Source organism: Eleutherodactylus coqui, chromosome 9, assembly GCF_035609145.1.
Source record: "Eleutherodactylus coqui strain aEleCoq1 chromosome 9, aEleCoq1.hap1, whole genome shotgun sequence".
In the NCBI taxonomy this organism is placed as follows: domain Eukaryota; kingdom Metazoa; phylum Chordata; class Amphibia; order Anura; family Eleutherodactylidae; genus Eleutherodactylus; species Eleutherodactylus coqui.
In genome coordinates this window covers 50,242,604-50,267,093 of record NC_089845.1, presented here as the reverse complement: position 1 = coordinate 50,267,093, position 24,490 = coordinate 50,242,604, and the positions used below count along the sequence as shown (strand labels likewise).

At 44.1% G+C, this 24,490-nt stretch overlaps 1 protein-coding gene across 2 annotated transcripts in view; it reads right to left on the bottom strand.

Moving 5' to 3' along the window:
- Nucleotides 1-24,490, bottom strand: part of PHACTR1 (phosphatase and actin regulator 1) — a 299,050-nt gene that overhangs the window by 181,461 nt on the left and 93,099 nt on the right. The window lies entirely within an intron of this gene.

Below are 24,490 nucleotides of genomic sequence, written 5' to 3'. Positions count from 1 at the left end.
GTTCCATATTTTATCCTCCAAATGTTCCAAACAGTTTTTCAGAGACGTCTGCTTGGGTAAGCAATCCAAATTTTGCTTTGAAACGATTTTTTTCATCTAAGCAGGAAGCTAGTGATACATTGTATTACTTTTCTGACACCAAGTGGTGAATATACGGAACAACGGGCAGCGCTGAGAGATGTCATATGAATGCAGAATTGAACTGCAAGATGTATGCATAGCTTCCAAAGTATTATGTCAGCACTTCATCTGGGGACCTTTCACACGGGAAGGAATTAGAACGCGCGGATATTTCTGCATCACAATGTTATTCCTATGGGGCATGAATTCTGCACCTGTTAAAATGAACGAGTCTTTTCTTCAAAACCGCAAAATTAAATTCCGCTGCAGAAAAGTTTCTGCTGTAAAATGAAGGATGTCTTGTGGAATTGTTGTTGTGGATTTCTAACATACGGGAAATGTAATTCCGCAATTAAAGTCTGCGGGAAAAAAATGCACTAAATTCTACAAGACGTTTTGCAGATAAAAATGCAACAGGATACTAGGGCCACAATGCCCACCTGTATCACATCTTGTATCCAAGCTAGAGGTGGCCAAACTGGGTACTAGAGCCTCCATGCCTGTCTGTATCACATCTTGTTTTCAAAGTAGAGGCAGTACAACAGGGTAGTAGAGCCTCCATGCCCGCCTGTATCACATCTTGTATCCAAGCTAGAGGCAGTACAACAGAGTACTAGAGCTTCCATGCCCACCTGTATCACATCTTGTATCCAGGCTAGAGGTGGTACAACAGGATACTAGGGCCACAATGCCCGCCCGTATCACATCTTGTAACCAAGCTAGAGGTGGTACAACAGGGTACTAGAGCCTCCATGTCCGGCCGTATCACATCTTGTATCCAAGCTAGAGGCGGTACAACAGGGTACTAGAGCCTCCATGCTGGCCTGTATCACATCTTGTATCCAAGCTAGAGGTGGTACAACAGGGTACTGGAGCCTCCATGCCCAACTGTATCACATCTTGTATCCAAGCTAGAGGTGGTACAACAGGATTCTAGAGCCTCCCTTCAAGTGGTCAGTTTTGCACAATAAATGATCCTTTTGCTCTCATATTGTAATCACTTACTTAGATTAATGTTACAATCACACAGAGAAAGTCCAACAACTCCTTCTAGGTGCTTGATTTTTTGTCAGTGAGTGTACATTTAGGGTGGCTTCACACTGGCGTTGGAGTCGTGCGTTTTCTCTGCGTTGCGATTCTGCTAGAGATCGCAAGATTCTGAATCCTATGGTTCCCTATAGCTAACATCACATCTGTGATCTTGTGATGCTTGCAATCTCTACAAATCGCGGCAGGTCCATCCTTTTTGCGATCTCGCCCATTGTTTCTAATGGGGCCAAAGGCAGCAGCACCAGCCCTATTGAAATCAATGGGAAAGGATCGCACTGTCATCTCCAGCGCATCTTCCTGCAGGTCCTCACATTCTTCTTCTACTCCACTTCTGGCTGGGGATTGAAAATCCCTGCCTCCTGAAAGCGCTACCTCTGATTGGCTGAGCACTATGACCAGTCAGAGGCAGCGCTTTCATGAGGCAGGGATTTTCAATCCCTTGCCAGAAGAGAAGCAAAAGAAGAGTACGGGGACCTGCAAGAAGATGTGACAGAGATGACAGCGCTACTAAGGTGATGTATTCTTATTTATTTATTTATCTTTGTTATAGATTATTATTCGGGGTAGGGCTTATATTTAACCCCTCCCCCCACCCCCAAAAATCCTTGTTGCAGGGAGTCCCCAGTGGCAGAGGATCACGACCATGTCCTATTGATTTCAATGGGGCTGGTGCTGTTGCTGGCCCCATTGGAAACAATGGGAGAAGACCACTATCCTGCTGTGACAGCCACAGCAGGAGATTCCTTCAGCCCCGCTGGGATGGGAGGCTGTTTCCCTGTGGAAACGCATCCAGGGTGTCAATCACATCCCGATATCGCTCTCGACAGTATGCAGGAGCCCTTATAGATGTATCCTCTCTATTTGCTTTCACTGTTCCAATAAAAGTTAAAGCATGCTTACACTTTGAGGTGACTTTAAAATAAGTCCATTTTTTGACACCTGACTGTGCTATTTAAAAGTGAGGAGGGTTGGGACAAGAGAAGAGCAACGAGGTGAGTAAAAGTGGCGACCATATTGTTGTTTTTTTTAAATTTTACAACATAAGGGGCATTTTTACTGATGGAGTGTAAGAGGGAGCACTACTGACAGAGGCATAAGAGGCACTATTATTGCTGATGGGACATAAAAGGGAGCATTATTACTGATAGGGGCATAAACAGGTATTATTATTCATGTATGGGGGCATACAAAGGCTGCAGGACAAGTTGTGATTGGGAGAAGTCGTCATTATGGTCTGGACTGGAGAAGGGAAAACAAACAACTCCAATCAGAATGGTACTGCAATCGCTTATATAGTCTGCAGAGCACCTGTATAGAGCTGGCATCTCCCACTATATGGTCACTGTGTGGAGGTAATATTTGTCCTTATATACTGTTTTTTCCATATCACTTAGTGGTGTCGATATGTGATCATGGTGTGGTGGAAGTATTTGGCCCTTATAAAGTATTATTTTTGCCTTGGAGTTGTGGGTTTTCTTCAGTGACAGTATCGAAGTAACATGAACGGTGATAATATCTGTATCTTGTATATACAGTAGGTGATATAATTTAGTGGTCTGGTTGGGGGAAATATATCAATGCTTAACTGTTTGTTATGTTATGCTTAAGCCTGTAAGGGTAAGGAGGACTAGAGATGAGCGAACGTACTCGGTTCGGGTGTTTTTGCACTCGAGCACCGCTTTTTCCGAGTAACTCACTACTCGGATGAAAAGATTCGGGGGCGCCGGGGGTGAGCAGGGGGTTGCAGAGGGGAGTGGGGAGGGGGGGGGAGAGAGCTCCCCCCTGTTCCCCACTGCTACCACCCACTCCACCACGCCGCCCCCCCGGCGCCTCCCGAATCTTTTCGTCCGAGTAGTCAGTTACTTGGAAAAAGCGGTGCTCGAGTGCAAAAACACCCGAACCGAGTACGCTCGGTCATCACTAGTAAGGATACACTTTGCAAACTTCATTTGACTTTTTTTTCTTTAAGTGTGACCTGCCAGGGGAATGCTCAAGGGGTCCCTATTCAAAATTTTGCTATGGGGCTCAGCCTTTTCTAGTTGCATTTTCCAAGCATTAAGATATTGTACTCAGATATTTCAGATACTTTCCTCCTGAATCAGAAATGCAGCATGCTTCAAGAGGAAGCTTCCATTCAAATTAATGGATAATCAGGTAATATATGGCTGGAATGAGTTAATTACAGTTCAAGTGAGGCTCCCCAGCGAGGAATGATATATAACATCCAGATGTCCTAGAAGGCATTGTCCAGTTAAAATAATCCCATTACGATTAATTTCCCCAATACTAGTAAGGGTGGCTTCACATTTCAATTAGCAGGTTCTGCTGCAGATCCAGCTCAAAATGCCGGAAGAAAAAGCATTGCATACAACGCTTTTTCATTCCATTTAAAAGCCAGGCAGCTGAGAGAAGACCAAATGGACCCCATTATAGTCAAGGAGGTGCATTAGGCATTGTTTGGTTCTGCCCTGAGAAGGACCCGTTTGGCTACGGGAATTCCCCTTTCCTGTTCCCAAATGGAGCGGGGAAAGTAGAATCCCTGCCGCAGATGTGCAAACACCCTTACTAGTATTTAGAAAATTAATGTTGGTGTGAAACTACCCTTTAGGCTTATTTTTTGCTGAGCCGCTGTTCCTCTTTAGCAATACATTTTTTTAAGGTGATAACAGAAAACAAAATCTATGTAATCGTCTTATAAAATGAAGGATTATATGTCCATGTTAAGATTTTACAAATGACCACTAGATGGCAGAGCAGGTTAAACGTCATGCAAATAATAACTACAAGCAATAATAATTAGTGATTAGTTCCTTAATTACACAGCAGGTCCATTGTATGAACAAAGAGGTGCAATAAAATAATGAAGAAAATGCAAAGAATTTCATGCTTTATGTTAAACATGACTGACATCTTAAACCCATGAGCAGGAATCTACATGTATGGTTACCTATACGGAGCAGCAGTCTTGCTGTCAAGGATTGTAGTTTCTCAACAGCTGAAGAGCCACACGTTGAAGTCTATTGATATAGAGATAACATTAAACAGCCAATGGCCATGGGCGTAACTATAGGGGATGCAGGGGATGCGGTTGCACCCGGGCCCAGGAGCCTTAGGGGGCCCAAAGGCCTCTCTTCTCCATATAGGGAACCCAGTACTATGAGTAAAGCATCATAGTTGGGGGCCCTGTTACAAGTTTTGCATCGGAGCCCGGGAGCTTCAAGTTATGCCTCTGCCAATGGCATAACTGGAAGCTCTACTGCAAAATCTGTATTCTATGTCCCAACCTTCTATATGCCGTTTAGGTTGCTTTCACACAGGCGACAAAATCGCGTGATTTTTCCGCCATGCGAGAGCGCATGTATGTGAAGCCCATGCTTTCCAATGGGTTCCTTCACATTAGCGCTGTTTTCTCTGATGCTATCTTGCAAGGAAAAAAAACTGCGGCATGCTCTACATTGCCGTGTTTTGCGATGTTTTTGTAGCCCATGTTTCCCCATGGAGCCTTCGTTTTTGTCATATTGCAAGGCACAAATGCGATGCAACTTAAGCCCTACACCGAAACTAAGCCCCAGTTGCACTCCAAAAAAAATATATAATACTTACCTAGCAGGCTCGGTCTGGTCCTCCAGCTCCTCTCCGGAGCTCCGCTGGGCGTCCTGCAGTCCTCGTTTGCCCACAGAAGATCACAACCATCGCAATGGCTCATCCAGCGCTGCATTGATTGGCTGAGTAGCGCTGGATGAACAAATCACTTCCTGGAGGCGGGATCTAGGAATCCCGCAACCAAAAAGTGATCTTCTGTGGGCAACCAAGGACGCCCGGCGGAGCTCTGAGTAGCAGCGGGAGGACCTGGACGAAACCTGCTAGGTAAGTATTTCCTTTTTCTTGGAGTGCAGCTAGGGCGTAGTTTGGGGTAGGACTTAAAGGGGTTGTCTCGCAGCAGCAAGTGGGGTTATACACTTCTGTATGGTCATATTAATGCACTTTGTAATGTACATCGTGCATTAAATATGAACCATACAGAAGTTATTCACTTACCTCCTCCGCTGCTGGCGTCCCCATCTCCATGGCGACGACTAAAGCTGCCTTCTCCTTCCATTAGACTCGCTTGCGCTGTCCGGTCTTCTGCGCTGTTGAATGGGGCCGCTCCGACATGTGCGGCGCGAGCACGCCGGAGCGGCCCCATTCAACAGAGCAGAAGACCGGACAGCGCAAGCGCGTCTAATGGAAGGAGAAGGCAGCTTTAGTCGGCACCATGGAGACGAGGACGCCAGCACCGGAGGAGGTAAGTGTATAACTTCTGTATGGCTCATAATTAATGCACGATGTATATTACAAAGTGCATTAATATGGCCATACAGAAGTGTATACCCCCACTTGCTGCCGCGGGACAACCCCTTTAACCTTCTCACGATAAAAACACGCAAGTTTATCGAAAGATTTTAATGCGGGCAACAGCGATGTGCGATTTTCCACAAAGAAACGCATCACTAATGCTACAAAATTGCGGGGACAAAGCTGTGATATCGCTGCGATTTTGTAGCGGTGATATCACTGTCGCCCGTGTGAAAGAGGCCTTATACTAAAGGTATCTTCTCATGTGGCAAATGGGCTTTTGCTCCCCCCCAAGCGCTAGGGCATACATGTCTCTATAAAAAACCTTGGTTCATGCGCTAATACGCTCCATATCAACGAGCGTGTTAGCACATGTGCCCATCTGTTTTTGCCCTGAGGCAAAGATAAACTGCTGGAGCACTGTTCAATATGTATAAAAATAAGCAAGGGTGCATGTGCCCTGCGTATTACGCAAGTATTGTTCTGCACGCATATTTTTTATGCACATTGTATGCAGTAAACAGCAAACACGCATGTATGTTAAATCCCTATAGCCTATGTTGGGTTGTATTACACACATTGAAATAGGACATACTGCTTTTTTTCAAACGCGTGAAAAACGCAAGCATGAGAGGGCCTATAGAAATGAATGGGCTTTTAGCACGATGTATTATGTGCAGGACAGATACACATGTAATACACAGGTCACATATGCCCATGTGAGAGAGCCTTAAGAAGTAAAGAGGTTTCATCAAGATGACCCATTTTATTTAGTTTTTTGTGGCACTAGTTGTACTTTTTGATTACTTTTTGACCATATTTTAATTTTTTTAGCACATCGTAGGTTAAGTAATGTACTCACCTTTTTATTCGGGTCATTACTAGAGATGAGCGAGCACGCTTGGTAAGGTGAGTTACTCGAGCGAGCCTCGCTCATCTCGAGTAACTGCCTTCTCCTCCAAGCGTGCTCAGGGGGGGGGGGCAGCAGGGGAAAGCGGGGGGAGAGTGAGAGAGATCTCTCTCTCCCCCCCACCTACCACCCGCCGCCTGACGGTCACCCCCGCCCCCCCTTCGAGCACGCTCGGAGGAGAAGGCAGTTGTTCGAGATGAGCGAGGCTTGCTCGAGTAACTCACCTTACCGAGCGTGCTCGCTCTTCTCTAGTCATTACAAATGTGGCAATATGAATTTTGTGGTGATTTTTTTTGATGTGTGTTTTTTTACATACAAGGAGGGAAAGACGGGGTTTTGATATTTTTATTATATTTTTTTTGCATTTTTTAAAATTTTTTATTTTTGTCCCACTAGGGACATATAATTGTAATAAACTGTTATACTTCACTATAGCGGTGTATTATGATGCCTATAGAGCTCATAGGCCATGTAAATGGAAGACGCGGAGGCTATCTTCAAAGATGTAGCCTCCTTGTGAGATGTGATCATAGAGTTCCGCTGCTTTTGCATGCAGCTGTCACATTGACTGTGGCATGTAAAAGGTTAAACAGTGGGGTTCAGAAGTTTCTTTAGTCCCGGCCGTTAGAACAACTGCCAGGTTGTCATCCAACGGCTGAGCGCCTGCTCCTTCTGGCGTGGGAGACTTGTACCAAGCTTTTAAATCTGAACCATGAAAAAGTGAATGCTTCAGAATAAGGCTCCTTAATAATCACCGATGGGTGGTCGTTAAGGAGTTAATGGTTCAGTGTGCACAGTCCGCTTTTCTTCTTCCAGCCAGTCCGGATAAGTCTCTAGTTATTAAGGCATGCTGCCCCACTGGAGAGTGCTGTGCAATTAGTTCTGTTTGGTATGCAAGGCGCTACTTGATTGTAACTGACTCCGGGTTTTATCCATGCCTGTTTCACCCAACTTTCCTGTATTCTCCATAGCCATTCAGCTTGTTTTTACCATGCTATACCCTTGCTGCTTGATCTGACCTAGACTTTGTTTCTGAACCATGTCTCTACCTGTAACTCTGGTACAAATCTATGGTTGCCCTGACCAGTCTGAGTCAGCTGCAACATTACAAAGACTATGCCTTGGGTAATGGCCTGGAGGTACTTGCAATGATGACCAGGAATAAAGGCCCATTTACACGCAGCAATTAGCCCTCAAAATTCGTTTAAACGATCGTACATGAGTGATAATCGTTCTGTGTAAACGCGGTCATTGTGCACTTTTTGTCTGAACGATAATTTTAAGGTGAGCTTAAAATCAATCATTTAGTCTGCTGTGTTTTCCGTGGGAGATTACATTGTATTCTGCTGAGAACAATGCAGCTGTGTGCAGAGCTCAGCCCAATTGCTGGGCTCTGCAAACAGCTTATGGAGATCCATTCACATGTAAATGAAGATGATAAAGTGTTAATGGAAATTATTGTCAAAAAACACTTTAGGCAAAATGATCGCTAAAACTTTCACTCTTTCAAAAGATTATCTTTGCGTGTAAATAGGCCTTAACCACAAGTCAAATCAGTCTGTGGCACAGTGGGTCCGCCCCTGCTATTCTGACATCAATGTATTCTTTTACCCTACAGCAGTAGATCATCAATTAAAATCATTTAGTAGAGTTACAAAAAGTCTAAATCTATCCGGAACCTTATTTGCATTCATATTAGTACTGCATATAAAGGCATATCTACCGGTCTGGGCAGTGGTTATGACAACCAATGCTTGGTAAATGTTGTCTCTATTCAAAAAGAAACAAATGTAAAATGGTTACAAATATTTCCAACAACTTCATAGTAAACGATACAGAGATGTTGTGATGTCATTAGTATAAACTGTAATGTTAGAAAACTTCAGCCAATAGGAATTAATGATAAAAGGTGACATACTATGTAAAATTTGGAATCTGGTAAAGTTGGCATGCCTACATAGACACAAGGGCCTGACTTCAGCCACAGCTCCTTTGTTCCATCGTTACCCACATTGTATCCAGTAATATGACACATTAAACAGATGAAGATCTTCAGAGGTGAAGAGGGCAAAACATCCAATAACATCATTCTTTATCCTCAGCTGTAGCACCAGCTAATCTTCCTGGCAGGCAGTGACCCGAGGGCACCGCAGTGCAGCAATACTCTGCTTCTGGATGAATTTACAAATATTCAACATAGTAAAAGCACATACATCAACTAGACTGGAGAGATAATGAGCTATAGGACGAATAACACAACTGCATGATGGTACACCACCAAGCTGTATATATGGCCTATATACTAGATCTGTCAACTACAAACTAGCAAAAGCGTAGGGTGAGCAGCTGCTGGATACCTCGCTATGCCACTCACCCTTGGGCTGCATTAACAAAGGGTGAGCGCAATATTGGGCCGAGAAATATAGCGCTTGCAAACGTGTCTTTTTTTTACGCCAATGTGGGGCATTTTTCATTGAAACATGCCTCGCATCACGTCTGTGGAAAAACATTGCTGATGTAAGTCCATGCAAAAAAATAGATTTAATATTGGTATGAGTTTTCTGTGAGATTCTTGCCCGTGTGAATAAGCTCTAAGGTCGGCTTCACGTGGGCATATTTGAGCATGCAAAATTTGCGTGTGCAATACTCAAGAGAATAGAACTCAATGATTACAATGGGTTCTTTCACATGCACGTATTTTTTTTTGCACATTTGGTTGTGCAAAAGAACAACCTGAGCACGCTCTATTTTCCTGTGCATCATTTTCCTTGCGCAGCAAAAGTCCCCATAGAAGTCAATGGGGATGCGCAAATGCACAGAAAATATGCTAGGGGATGCATGAAACACGTAATTGCGCAGGAAAGAGAACACAACTGGTACTCACTAAACTAATTAGCCATTTCAATCAGTGCATATGTTTTTGTCCTACGCAAATGCACATGCCCATTGTGCACAGAGAAGTAAAGTATAACAGAAAGCATTCTATGTTCCGCAAAAATGCAACGCTCATGCACCCAAATATGCATGTGTTCATGTGACGCCGGCCTTAGGCCTCATGTCCACTAGAAAAATACAATCCGCGCAGAATCTGCTGCGGATTTCCGTGGCAGATTCTGCGCGGATTTGCTTTAAAGGGCATTTTTTTTGCCTGCAGATATCCACACACATTGCTATCAATGTGATAGCAATGTGGCCGATCGGCGCGGAATCCGCGGCAAAATGGAGCATGCCGCGTTTTTTCTCCCACGCGTGAAAAACGCAATTCTTTTAAAATGCCATCCGCGGGTGCAAAAATCAATTTAATGGACCCACGGATGGCCAATGATTCCCTATGGGCAAAATCCGCTGTGGGTTCCGCAGCGGAAATCTGCTGCAGAATCCGCAGTTCCATTTACCCAGTGGACATGAGGCCTTAGGGTGCCTTCACAGGTATCAAGATATTCTGCAAAACATGCCAGGATATTCTGTGGTGTAAAAAAATCTGCACCAAAATCTGAATGTTTAACGTGGATTTTGATGATGATTTGAAAAAAGCTTAAAGGGGTTTTCCAGGCAGTGCCAGGAAACAGCAGAGTGAAGGCTCTTTTCATGGCCGGTGAATATACGCTACGATCTGAGTAGTAAAAACTTGTAAACTGGCGCACAAATCTAACGCTTGTGCACCAGTTCAGATGGTATGGGCCCCGGCGCATATACGCCAAGGCTGCCATGCCGTTGAGCCTTCCCCTTCCCTTCCCCTCACCAGTTCACCTCCTCTCTCCTCCCCATCGGTTGATTGCAAAGGGAGGAAGCGGGATGGAGGCGGAGTTAAGCACGGCCCATCCTGCCTCCTCCCATTGCTGGCTGCAGACAAGGGGCTGGGAGGGGGCGGGAGCTTAGCTCCGCCCTCATCCCACCCTTTGTCTGCAGCCAGCAAAGGGAGGAGGCAGGATGGAAGAGCGCTTAGCTCCGCACCTGTCTCACCCCCTCCCATTGGAATCAGCCGGAGGGGAGGAGAGAAGCGGGAGAGAGTTTAGCAGTCACGCTGCTGAACTCCCTCCCACCTTCCTTCTTCGGCCGCTGTCATTGGCTCCCATAGAATCCCATGCAGCGGCCGACGTATTCCGGTCCAAAAGATAGTTCCAGGATTATCTTTTGGGTCCAACGTAAAAACGCTCGGCACTATATTGGCCGGCCGGGTGCTTTTACGTCACAGGAATACGGCCATGTGATGTGATGCATCGGAATCCAATGCATCAGATCACAGCGTATATCGGGCATCCGAGAAAACGGCGGGCTGATATACGCTCATGTGAAAGAGCCCTTAGAGTGGAAGCACTGCTCCGACCCCTGTGTAGTGTCCAGCACAGCTTTCACTGAAATCAAGGTGACCTGCGCTTGTAATTGAAGGCTAGGGACCCATTGATTGCAATGAAAGCTGTGCTTGCAATTACGAGCACCAGCCACTACACAGGGATTGGAGCAGCGGCTACTTCAACCCCGGTGTAGCCTGGCACTGACCGGTGCTGCCTGGATAACCCCTTTAACTCTGCAGGGAATTCTACATCAAAATCTGCATTTAGACATGCACATTTTGACAGAAGAATACTCTGCAGCGTCCTGCGGAATATTCCGGTACATGTGAAGGCCCCCTATAGAGAACAAAGATTACTGCAGATCCCACTGAATTGTATGGGGTCTGCAGATGAAACATAATGCAAGTGGGACAGACACAGCAACACGAAAGTCTACACCATTGACCAAATACCAGAATGTAACTCTATAACCACATATTTAGTAAACGTTATACCCCGGCATGTAATAATAATCTGTGTTTATATAGCGCTATCATATTCTGCAACACTTTACAAAACGAAACCTGCATTCATTTGGTCTCAGTTCACAGCCGGTGGAATGCTGGAACTGTTTGCAGGACCTGCTATCATTTTTTGCTCTGTATTAGGCCAGTTTGACACATTATGCGCCCATAATATAGATGAGCGTCCCAGCCCAACCGTGGGTGTGGTAAGGCTGGGTTCACATCTGCGCTGGAACCTCCGTTCAAAGGTTCCATTGCAGACCCGGCACAAAATACCAATTAATTACCAAATAATTTCTTCCCGTAAAATGCAGCTGTGAGGAAACCGAACGAATACCATTATGGTCAATAATACATTTAAATGTATTATACCTTGTATGCGCAAGAAAATGATAGAATGCTAGGTTGTGTTTGCAATGTAAAGACATTATAATAAGCCATATTCCCAGGGGTCTGATAAATAACCCGACTAGTGCTCCGTAATCAGCTCACATGACAGAAGCAGGACCTCATAGCATCTGCTGATTTTAATTATTCACCATGTTGTCCATTTTTCTGTGTCATACCTCCTAATGACATGTTCATAGGCTGGGTTAAAAAAGTGAGGCCACCCTGTAAGCATAGTGGACATTCTGAATATACTATTGCCGTAAGGCCTCATGCACACGGGCGGATTTGAATTGAGAATCCGCAGCAAGCGACCGCCTCCAGATTCCGCAGCAAATACCGCCCATAGCATGCCATAGTAAAATGATTCTTCATGCACGTGAGCGGAAACCAACTGAGGTTTCCACTCGCGGATGAAAAACCACAGCATGCTCCATTTACCTGTGGTATCCGGATGACGGCTTCCACTGAAGTCAATAGAAGCTGTCCAACTTGCGGCCCATCCGCAATGGACACCATATCAGTCCTTACAACGTTATTAACAAATGTTACATTACAACTGCTACATGTAGTATACTTTTCATTGTATGCATTTTTTAAAATTCCTGTCCAATTGTATTTATAGGGCGCCAATATTCACACCTCGCCAATGGATCATTAATTATCTGTTAGTATCAATATGTTTTTAGTATGGGAGAAGACTAAAAGTCTCATAATTCCGATCACATGCTCTATAGTAACATCCAACCCCCCCATAAGATGTCCAAGATACAGAAGTAAAATCCATAGTTCTCCATACGCCGGGAGAGGCACTTACAGTTAGCAAATAACATGCAGACACAATGAAGCAAATAGTAACATCCAGAGCCCCCTATAAGCAGATACCTGAAGTCTCCCCATATATATCAGCGTTACTCCATAAAACAATGGTCACAACCAACATGTTTCACCCACACGCTGCTCATACTGATGGCTGCCTTCTGTGTGCTCCCCAGTTTCTACTTCTCCTGCCTTCTGTGTGCTCCCCGACTCCTCTACTCCACTGTCTGTAGGGTAGCGAGAATAGGGATCATTAGGATTAGTCTATCTACCCTTTTCCTCTCTCCCAGACTCTTCCTTATATCTCATTATGTATACTTGTTATATACAGTTCTGTGCAAAGCTTTTAGTCAGGTGTGGAAAAAATGCTGCAAAGTAAGAATGCTTTCAAAAAGAGAAGTGTTAAGAGTTTGTGCAAGAAAATAGTGCACGCTGTGTTTGTTTTCTTTGCACGACTGGAATGCGCACGAAAATAGGAAAGGTGAGACCTGACTGTGGGAGTTGCTTAATGACAGTCATCATTGCGGTATTATATTCATATTACAGTGCTAGTAGAATGCCCGTCCCAGGGTGTCCCACGATTTCACAGGACTGAAGTTTGGAATTTGTTAAATTAAGATTTTGCCACTTTGTGAAAACGTCATTGTGGAATCTCAGCAGATGATTGATGAAATAGTATACAGTTTATGACGTAGACTTTAGCTTCATGCCGCTTGTGTGTATGTAGATGAGGTTTGTTGTAGATGCTATGGTGATGAGGAGTGGATGGGAGGCATAGCATGTATTGGTACTTAGTGTATACACATGAGCGAAGAGTTGTTTTGATAACAAACCTCACCACATCAGGCTAAAGGCCCATTTAGACACCACGATTATCGCTCTAACGATGTCTTTTGAGCGATAATCATTGTGTCATTAACATCACAAGATGATCGCTCAAACGTTGAGCCAAGCGCTCCGAGCGGAGGATGCAGAAGACAAGCAGGGTGTCCCCGCTTGTCTTCTGCATCCAGCTGTTTTCTGCATGGAGTGCCCGGCTGTTATACAGCCGAGCGCTCCGTGCAGGGTATGGAGAACGCAGCTGTCCAGCTGCGTTCTTCATATCCCACCTGTTATCAGGGAGCCGGATACAGCTGAAACAATAGTATCAGCTGTATCCCGCTGTGAATCCCTGATAACTGATCGTTGATCTTTCAACACGCTGAAAGACAACGATGAGCGATGGTTTAACGAAAACTGCAGGATGTCAGTGCAGCTACACACAACGATTATCGCTCAGAAGATGACTTTGAGCGATTTTTGAGCGATAATCATGGTGTCTAAATGGGTCTTAAGGCCTCATGCCCATGGTCGTGAGGGACCCCGCCAGCAAAATATTGCAGCGGAGTCCATCACGGCGCCCCCCAAAGACCACATACTCACCTCTCCGGATCCGCAGCTTGAATCCCGTCGAGAGAGCTGGCCTGGATGTGCAGTACAGCGCATGATGCGCAGGCAGTGTGGGATGAGAAATCTCTCTCATTGTCCCCCTGCTCCCACCTGCTCTATCCACCACGCTCCCGAGTTTTCTGGGACAAGCATGCAGTTACTCGAGAAGAGCGATGCTCGCTCGAGTAACTGCCTTAACCGAGTGTGCTCACTCATCTCTAGTGGCATGCCATTTTTTAGCAAAAATTGTTTAACACCCAGAGCAGAGCTGTGTGGGCAAAGAGGTTTCTTCTATCATGACAACATACCTGGAAGAACCAGCCACCTGTTTGTCCAGCAATGGCAATTTTTTATGAAAAATGTCATGACACCCATGCTTCATCCTCCATATACACCAGAAAATCTAGATTTTCAAACAAAGTTGATTATTATTTTTATTCACCTTAACTTATTTGTTCTATAATTTCATTTCATTTGAGACACCAAATTATATAAAAGCAATAAAAACTGGAAAAAATGACGTGTTCTAAAACTTTTACCGGTAGTGTATATGCATAGAAAACATGTTGGTCACTAGAAAAGCCCATTATCCCCACAAGATGTAAATTAGAGGCGACAAAAGCAGGCAGCTGTTTCCTTTGATAATGAAATAAAGATATAAATTCATTAATTTGGGCTTCATCCTACAGTGTTGGGCACCGGTAATTAAATATCTGACATCTCAATCACTAATGAATGTTTCGGTACCATCCACTTGGAAGATGGCGAGTTGAATTTCATTGTTTACGTACGTATTCTGTGCAAAAGACTAATTGCATGTCCTCTTCACCTTAATCTATATTAAGTCTCAAAAGATAGCTCCGGCAAATTCATGACAGATTGCATAATTAGGGACTTAATTAAAACTTCTTCCCTCCGATTCCAACTCTGCTTATGTAAGACCCCTCAAAGAACAATATTTATGTGTTGTATGATCGTCCCTCTCCTTCTACAAGGATAGAGTAATTCCATAAAGGAAAACTAAATAGGAAACACCGATGAGTGAAGTTCTCAAAGGAAATTGTGAGGAATTCTCCCCATTCTAACAAGGGTTTTCTCCAGATATTCTGGAAGAACTACCTAACTATATATTATACATCAAGTAGAAAAGGCATCTGTCGCAAATCCAAACTGGAATTGGGATCCTTTTAGTATTTAATATGGCAAATGTCAGTTTATCCAGGGCTATCTTTGAACGACCTGATGGATCCTGCACTGAGCAGGGGGTTGGACCCGATGACCCTAGAGGTCGCTTCCAACTCTACCATTCTATGAGTCCTGGTCTCCCTAATCCCCAAATCTTGCCAGCTCGTCCTCAGTATTAACATAGTAACATACATAGTAACATAGTTTGTAAGGTTGAATGAAGACAATGTCCATCTAGTCCAGCCTGTCTATCCTCCTGTGTTGTTGATCCAGAGGAAGGCAAAAAACCCCAAGAGCAGAAGCCAATTAGCCCTTTTGGGGAAAAAATTCCTTCCCGACTCCCTAATGGCAATCAGACTGTTCTCTGGATCAACTCCTAATAGTTCCTACCTGCCTGTATACCGAATTAACAATTAACCTAAGATTTATAACCTATAATATCCTTCCTCTCCTGATAGACATCTAGTCTCTGTCTCAATGCCAAATATTGTGCAATACTCTTTCAAGCTAGGAAACTAGAGACCCATAACTAGACAAATGCTACCATTCCTACCCAAACAGAGTGGATTGATTGTGTGAAGGGGTCTCTGCCTTACAAGAAGCTTGTTGACTTATCCTGCGGAGCCTCAGATAAACTTTACTCTGTATGATCCTTATGAATCCAATGCCCACTTATGCGGATTATTGATGCTTTGTCTTTATAGCGAACATCCTGCTAATGCCTGGTTTGGGACATTTAATTTCTGTTTCATGGTTTTCTCGAGCGGTTATGGCAGATACATTTTGTACCAAACTTTTACTTGTATTTTCCGAACCGAGAGGAGACTTTGGACTCACTATACATCTGCTTTCAACATACCTCTTGCATTGAATGTCATCTGTAAGTTACACTGTGCTGTATCATACTATGTACAATCCTCCTCTTGGTTGTATTCTGTTGATAAACCATTTTTCCTTGAATTAATAAAAAACCATTCACCTTAAAAATACATAAATAAAATGTAACATTTTCTGTGTTACATGGATGGCGCATACATTTTATCCTAATTTAATATCAGCACTGAACATATTTTAATTGAACCGGATTCATTATTGTATTTTTCGGACCATAAGACACACATGATAGGGCGCATGCAGGCTTTAGACAACAGGAAATAGGAAAAAATATTTTATATTAATGTTGCTAACTTGTTTAGAGTAGTGTCAGTTCTTTGGGGTTGTAGGGTAGAAAAGGGGTTAATATTTTATTATAATAGTACTATAATCTGTAATAATTAAGGTGTTGGGGGGTACCTGTCTGAGTGAGCCTTATGTGGTTCTCCAGCACTGAAGTGTCCACATTAATTTTGGATGGCAGTCTTATGCTTTTATCCAGATGTTCTAGTAAATGCTCGTTTTTAAACTTCAGTGGTGCCGGAGGATCACATACTGGTATATATCCCCCTGTACAGTTTTGCATTCACTGGTACCATCTCTGTGCACTGAGAGTTCACTGTGAGACTGGACACCTGCATTCCTGACATTGTAGCAGTGATGTCCTCTGTCCACTTACTCTCCATTCACTTGCACATTATCTCTCAGTGCTTACCCCCTCTTCAGTAATGCCACAGCTCCAATAACTGCACATTATTAAACAGGATGGCTTCCTCCCATGACTTCAATGCTCTGCTTATGAATTCAGCCTCATCTCACTACAGCATGCTGGCTGTGTGCTGGAGATGGAGACAGGATTCAGAAAGGAAGTAAAGTAAGGGAAGAGAGGAGTAAGAAGAAAGATGGAGAGAAAAGTTTAGGCAGTACCTGCAGCTGGGGAAGGCTATGATCAGTCACTCAAGGGTTATTGAAAGTGAAAGCTTGACTGATGGGGTCTAGGTGGGATGAGCCACATTATCACTGCTCTGCGCGTGGCTGGACACTGAACAGACAGGGAAAGGGGTCACACCATTCACAATATAAGAAGTAGGGACACTATAGCAAGATTTACTCTAGCTAAAAAATACATCTTATGGTCAAAAATACGTTAAAATAACACTGTGCAACACAATTTTTGTAACCGATAAGCAGATAGGGTCTCATAGTAACTTTACTGCACTGAATTCAAATATGATATCCATTTTTTTCTGCCACGTAAGGTTTTCCAATTGTGGGTTATAATGTAATCCAATTGCTGTTATATTGTATTTTTTGGAAACCTGCCTATACAATGAATCCAGTCGGCTCACCAATAACCTGCTTAATAAAAATAATAACAAAAGTGATTGTGTAACTATTTCACAATCCCTGTTACACACCGCACGCTGACTGAACACTATAAGGGTAGGTTTATGTAACATATACGGTATGTTTCCACATAGAGTAAACACTGCGGTTCATCCAGCAGTAAGTTGTAATTAATGAACTGTGTTTTTCCAGGTCATTGGTTAGACTAAAGAATCAAAATCATAAAACAAAAATACATGTTTAGTATCGCTGCGTCCGTAAAAGTCTGACCTATCAAAGTAATGCATTATTTACCCCACACGGCGAACGTCGGCTGAAAAAATATTAAGAATGCCAGAAATGTTCTTTTTTGGTTATTCTGTCTCCAAGAACAAAAATGCAAAAAAGTGAGCAAAAAGTCATATGTATTCCAAAATGGTACCACCGCAAACTACAGGACGACCTGTATGAAATGAGCCCTTGCATAACTATGTTAACGGAAAAATAAAGTTATTGTGCGCAGAAGACGGCGGCAGAAAATAATTTCAAGAAAAATTAAATGTCTAAAAAAAATAAAAGTAGTACAGCAAAAAAAGAAACTACATAAGTTTGGTATTGTATTAATCATACCGACCCATAGAATAAAGTTATCAGGTCATCTTTGTTGCAATTTGTGGGCCGTAGAAACAAGACGCACCGAAAGATGGCGGAATTTGGGTTTTTCTTTTCATTTTACTCCACTTAGAACTTTTAAAAAGTTTTTCAGTACATTATACGGTACCTTAAATAGCACCATTGAGAAATACAACTCGTCCTGCAAAAAACAACCTTGATACAGCAACGTCAATGGATAAATAACGGAGTTACGATTTTTTGAAAACAAAAAAAATGCTTGGTCACTGAGGGGTTAAATAGCTTGAAAATGGGATTGTCTGCTATTATCCAGTTTTACCTGTGTAATCAGCAGGTTTTAATTTTACAGAAACATATCAATTACTTTCTGTTACAAAATAAAAAAAAAACATTTGTAGCACAGTGTAATTAATTACATAGTAGACAAATCTGAGCCGACCTCATTTAGGTACAGACAGAAGATAGACACATATTACAGTAAATTTAGAACTTTATCACACAACAAAGGACCCAAACTGACTTCATATTTATAACACTATTTTATAATAGCCAGATAAAATACAGTATAACTGATATATTCTTGTTGGCGAAAACCGAAGCCCCGGACAAAGTTACCGGTGGATATCTGTATGGATTTGTCACCACACCATGGCTCTACTTTATTATAAAAAAGGCTGAATTCATGCAAAACCCAGAGCCCGTTTATTAGAGTCGCTAATGGGTTTATGTGATTTGGAGCAGGTGCAACTCTATTACAAGAGGAAAATACATCCAATTTGTAGGCAGCAATATAGTCAGTGGATGTGGAGAGGTCGAAGGGTCACATGGGCAGTGTTGTATTGGTTGAGGTTTCAGGCCCAACATTAAGTTTCCCCAGTTCTAAAGTGAAAATTACTTTTCGCAATCAATATAAAGCTACACTAGTCCCTTCAACAAGGAAGGGTTTACATAGGAACTGTCGGGGGTCCTTCCAAGGGGGACCAGATGCTAATGTTGCCTAGGTCCAAATTAGTATAAGCAATCAACGAGCGCTTGGAGAAGACACGCTGACAACACAGAGTGTGATCAAAATGGCTTCTAGTTTATTGAAAGCAATACATTGGATTATAAAGACCATAGACCACTGCCCAGGCAGGAAGGACTTGTCTTGTGGTCAGCAAATAATTGCAAGGATACATTCCTTCTTAATGAGAAAGTAAAAAGGAGACTTAGAGACAGTACATCTTGTTAGTTTAGAACACAGGATGTTCTTGTTCACTAGATAAGAGAGACCTTGAAGCTTCAGAGAAGTCCATTTTCAACCACCTGTTTCCCTAACCAGAACACATTTTGTATTTAAACTATTTATTCGTATTTTGATAGCCTAGCAACTAAATTAACCCCCTACATATCCCCCATTCTGGACATAGGGTCCACCATCATGCGAGGCACTCCACCCGAGTGGTGCCGGCTCCTGCCTGATTCCCTAAAGTCATGTGGTGGTCCCAAAGTCCATCTAGGTTAGAGTTTAGCAAAAGCCTTCTCACTACATTTGTTAACACATGAGATTACTATTTTTACAGCTATATATATGCATAATAAAATCATCACAATTTGTAATATACTTTGTAGAATCCCCATGAACCAACCTCCTAAACCAGAAAACAAATTGGCAGGGTTCAAGGAACTAAATGTGTTACCCCACCAGCTATCTCTGGTTTCTGAGTTTTCATTTGTCCATGCAAGCAGTTCTTTCGACGGAACAGGAACAGCCAAGAAAGGAAAACTAGGAAAACTAGTGGCACCAGGTGTGTGTACAAGTCCAACAGTCTTTCACCTGTGAGGTGTTCAGTCCATCTACCAGTATTTGGTGGTGTCTAACAAAGTGGTTCTGGGCATTGTCTTTTTGCACCCTCTCATAAGGGTGAAGCATGGAGTGAGGAGTCCAAAAGTCCATCAATAAACAAAATGTCCTTAGTGAGGAGTCCAAAAGTCCATCAATAAACAAAATGTCCTTCATTTTTCCTTCTCATGGGGGGGCAAAGTAGGGTGTGAAAAGCCCCGTTAGTCTCAAGACAAGCAACAGTTCCTTCAACTTTACTGAAGTAGGTGTGGTCAGCAGGACTTGATAGGGCCCCTTGAATCTGGGCCCTAGGGATTTCCGGACACGTCTCTTTACGACCACCCAATCTCCAGGTTGCAGGGAGTGAGATCCCCCTAGGTTGTCTGGGTCTGGAATGGGAGAAAAAGACTAGATTCTGGGTTACTGGTAGTTGGTCACACAGGTGCTTTACATACCCGGCTACTATGTCATAGCCCTGCTGTAGGGCCTGTGGATGATACAGCTCCAATCTTGGCATAGAGTCAAACAACACTTCTTTTAACTTAAGCGTACCATTTAGTCTTTTAACTTTGTCTAAACTCTGCGGGTGGTATGGGGTGTGAAACGCTTGTTCCACTCCAAGGGCTGACATCACCTCTCGCATCACTTTATCTGTAAAATGTGTACCTCTGTCACTCTCAATTGTCTCTAGTACCCTGTATCTGTGGATTACCTCATTCATGAGCTTCTGTGCGGTTACCTGCTTATTTGCTTTGGTAACAGGGTAGGTCTCTGACCTGAAAAGAAATCAACAACAACAAGCACATATTCATACTTCCCAACAAGTGGGAGCTGAATGTAGTCAATTTGCAATCCCTGAAATGGGTAGAGTGGTCTAGGCAAGTGTTATGTGGCAAATTTACTTCTGCCCTGTTGCTTACGGCAAAGATCATGCAAAATTGGACAAATGATGCAGCAGCTACAGAAAACCCAGGAGCCACCCGTCCTTGTTCAAGCGTCGACATCATTGCTGCTTTGAGAGGTGCGACTTTCCGTGCATCAGCTGGGCCATCATGGGGCACAGGGACCGTGGTGGGCAAGTGCTGTTGACTGTTCGCCATACGTCGTCCCATTTCTGCTGCTCCCATATTTAGTCCATTTGTCTTTTTCTTCCTTGCTGGCTTGTAACTGTAAAGTCTTTAGCATATCAAAGTCCAAAGTTTAGTCAAAGTCCAAAGTTTAGTCAAAGTCCAAAGTTTAGTCAAAGTCCAAAGTTATTGTTAAATTCTTCTTTTCTTCCATGGCTTGAGGGCCGCTGCCTTTGCTGTGTGGTCTGTGATGGCGTTGCCTCTTGTCTCTCTGGTGTAGGAATTGGTGCGAGCTTTCCACTTTGTCAGGTAGAAGTAAGTAGGGCCTCCGTGAGACTCTGCACCGCTGCACCATTCTTAATTGGCTGTCCTACTGAGGTAAAAGAAAACTGTCTGGCCTTCCATGTTGGGCCGTAATCATGAGCTATGCCAAATGCATACCGGGAGTCAGTGTAAATGTTTGCCGTCTTACCTTCTACCACTCTACACGCTTCAGTGAGGGCCTGCAATTCCGCTTCTTGTCCTGAGACATGCGGAGGCATTCTGCTTTTAGGACATCTTGTTGTGTGATCACTGCAAAACCTGTTACAAACCTTCCCTCGTCATTTAGGTATCTAGATCCATCCACAAACAGCTCAAACTGGGAGTTCTGCAGGGGCTTGTCTGTGACATACGCAAACCCAGCCGTTTCCTGGGCCATGAGGGCCACACAGTCATGCTGGTTTTCGATGTCAAATGCCTCCTGTTCGTCAGTCAGTTGTAAAACAACTGATCCCCTGTACTTACTCCTCCATTTTGAATCTACGTCACCTAATGGAAGTAAGGTGGCTAGATTCAAGGATGGTGCACCTTTGGCTTGAGATGTTCGAGGAGGAATGCACTGCGAGTTTCACTGTATCTGTCTGGCAAAAGACAGATGTCTACGGCTTACCTGAGTCAGGATACCATGTATATTATGTGGGGTGTAGATCACCATGGTGTGATCTAGGACAACGTCAGAACTTTTGTCCAGTAGTGCCTGGACTGCTAGAACCGCTCGGACGCATGATAGAGACCCTCTAGCCACCGCATCAAGATGGCCACTGTAGTATGCTACAGGTCGCTTTTTGTCACCACGCATTTGTGTCAGTACAGTGGTGGCATGTCCCGCCATCTCAGTGACGTACATCTGGAAAGGTTTGTCATAGTCTGGCAGCTCCAGTGCGGGTGCATTGGTTATCTGTACTTTCCCTGCGGGGTCAGGGCAAATGGCCGTGAACCCAAACAGTCGTACAGAGGCTGCATGGTCATGGAGGCAGAGCGTGTCCATGACCGCCAGTATGAGTCCAGTCCCAAAAAGGTACGCAACTGAGCATGGGAGGTGGGAAGTTGCATGTCACTTACCACCTTCGTGCGTTCCGGCGTCAGGTGTCTAGTACCTGGACCTAGGCAGTGGCCCAGGAACACTACGTGAGATTTGCAGAACTGAAATTTGTCTTGCTAGCTTTGCAGCCATTCTACTCTGATGGAGGAAACACAAAAGGCTTAGTGATGCATTGAGGCAACTATTTGGGTCAGGAGCACACAAAAGTAAGTCATCAACATATTACAAGAGGGCGGTGCCCTCGGGAATTGGCCAGGCGTCTAATACCAGCTTCATGCATCTGATGAACTGGTTTTGGGCTATTCTGTGCCCCTTATGGCAGCACTGTCCAACAGTACTGCTTTCCTCTGAAAATAAATGCAAAGAATTACTGACAGTCTGGCTGGCCCTTTAAACTCTTTCTGTTAATGGGGAACAAAAGGGGTATTGGCTGGGAAGACACATTCCTTAAAGGGGTTGTCCCGCGAAAGCAAGTGGGGTTATACACTTCTGTATGGCCATATTAATGCACTTTGTAATGTACATCGTGCATTAATTATGAGCCATACAGAAGTTATTCACTTACCTGTTCCGTTGCTAGCGTCCTCGTCTCCATGGTGCCGTCTAATTTCAGCGTCTAATCGCCCGATTAGACGCGCTTGCGCAGTCCGGTCTTCTCCCTGGTGAATGGGGCCGCTCGTGCCGGAGAGCTGGTCCTCGTAGCTCCGCCCCGTCACGTGTGCCGATTCCAGCCAATCAGGAGGCTGGAATCGGCAATGGACCGCACAGAGCCCACAGTGCACCATGGGAGAAGACCCGCGGTGCATCGTGGGTGAAGATCCCGGCGGCCATCTTGCTAAGGTAAGGAAGAAGCCGCCGCAGCGCGGGGATTCGGGTAAGTACTAAAAGGTTTTTTTTTTAACACATGCATTGGGTTTGTCTCGCGCCGAACGGGGGGCCTATTGAAAAAAAAAAAAACCTGTTTCGGCGCGGGACAACCCCTTTAAGGGCTTTAAGTTAACATAAAGAAGAGACAGTGTCTGCAATTGCATCTTCCTGGACATGTACCAGGGGGTACTGACGGACCAAGGGGCTAAGAGCTTGTTCCTCTGCGTGCGTAAGAGTGAGGACAGGGAGAGGTGTCGCTTGGTCTGCTGCCATCCGACAGAGGGTCGGGTGACTTTCAGACCCGGGGTGTATACGAGCCTCACCAGACGGGTGTAGTTTGATACAACATCCCAAGGGTCCCATCACATCAGTTCCCAATATGCTTTCAGGACCTTCCAGCACAAGGAAGCGCGTGAGGCATCGTGGCCCTTTAAACATTACCTCAAGCGGTTCAGTTTCTGCCAGCTGAATTGGCACTTCTGAAACCCCTTGCACCGATTACCGCTAGACAATCAGGCTGGTATTCTATTTCAAATAGATCATAACCTTGTTGCAAGAAGGAAAAGAAAAATTTTTTAAAATTTAAAAATAGCTGACCTGCAATACCTAGATCACCTATGTCTTCCCCCCCCTTTGAACTAGGGTACTTAATTGGAAGAGTAACCGGGTTCAAGGTAATAACAACAGTGCAAAGAATGACAAGAGCACATTGTAGCTGGATTTGACGGGCCAGAAATAAGTGCTTGGGTTGCACCTGCGTGTATATGCTTCAGGTGTCATGGGGGGGTGAGGACCACTAGGGGGTAGTTCAATACCAACTCCAAAGATTTGTCAACCATTGCCTGTACTGCTGCCACCGCACAAACACATGAGGGAGCTCCTCGAGCCACTGGATACAGCCTCATGGAGTAGTATCCAAGTGGCCGTGGTTGTCCTCCGTGCTTTTGTGTCAAGACTATCGTCATATGGCCAGAAAATTCAGTACAGAAAAGAATAAATGATAAAGTGTAAAAGGGTGAGAAATGAGTAGTTGCACAAGAGAGGAAACAGAGTGGATCCATGGGCGGCAGTATAAAAAAGGCCCAGAAAGGTGCGGAGTTTGGCAGCAGGTGTAAGTACAGGTATGGCCGTTTGCGCGTTTCTTCTACAGAACATTCTCTCAGAGACAGTATAATTGTGGCTTGTTGGCAGGCTTCCAAATTATCGGCACACAACGCCTAAATCACACATTTTACATTCATTACAGTCTGAGCACGGGTCATTAACTCTCCTCCGTTCATGCGGTCAAGTCTCATTCAAATATTAGTAAGAGTTCACACAGGACGTAACGCGTATGATGCAACTGTCTTCATCTTGTAAACAAATGCATTCAATTCTGTTCAAGCAAACAAGGCTACTGTCCAGGGTTCTCCGCTCTAATCTTTGGCCTTGAGAAGCACACATTCCTTCTCTGCAAATCTCACTAAACTCTGTTCCTCCTCACTGTACCCCCCCCCCTTCCCTTTGG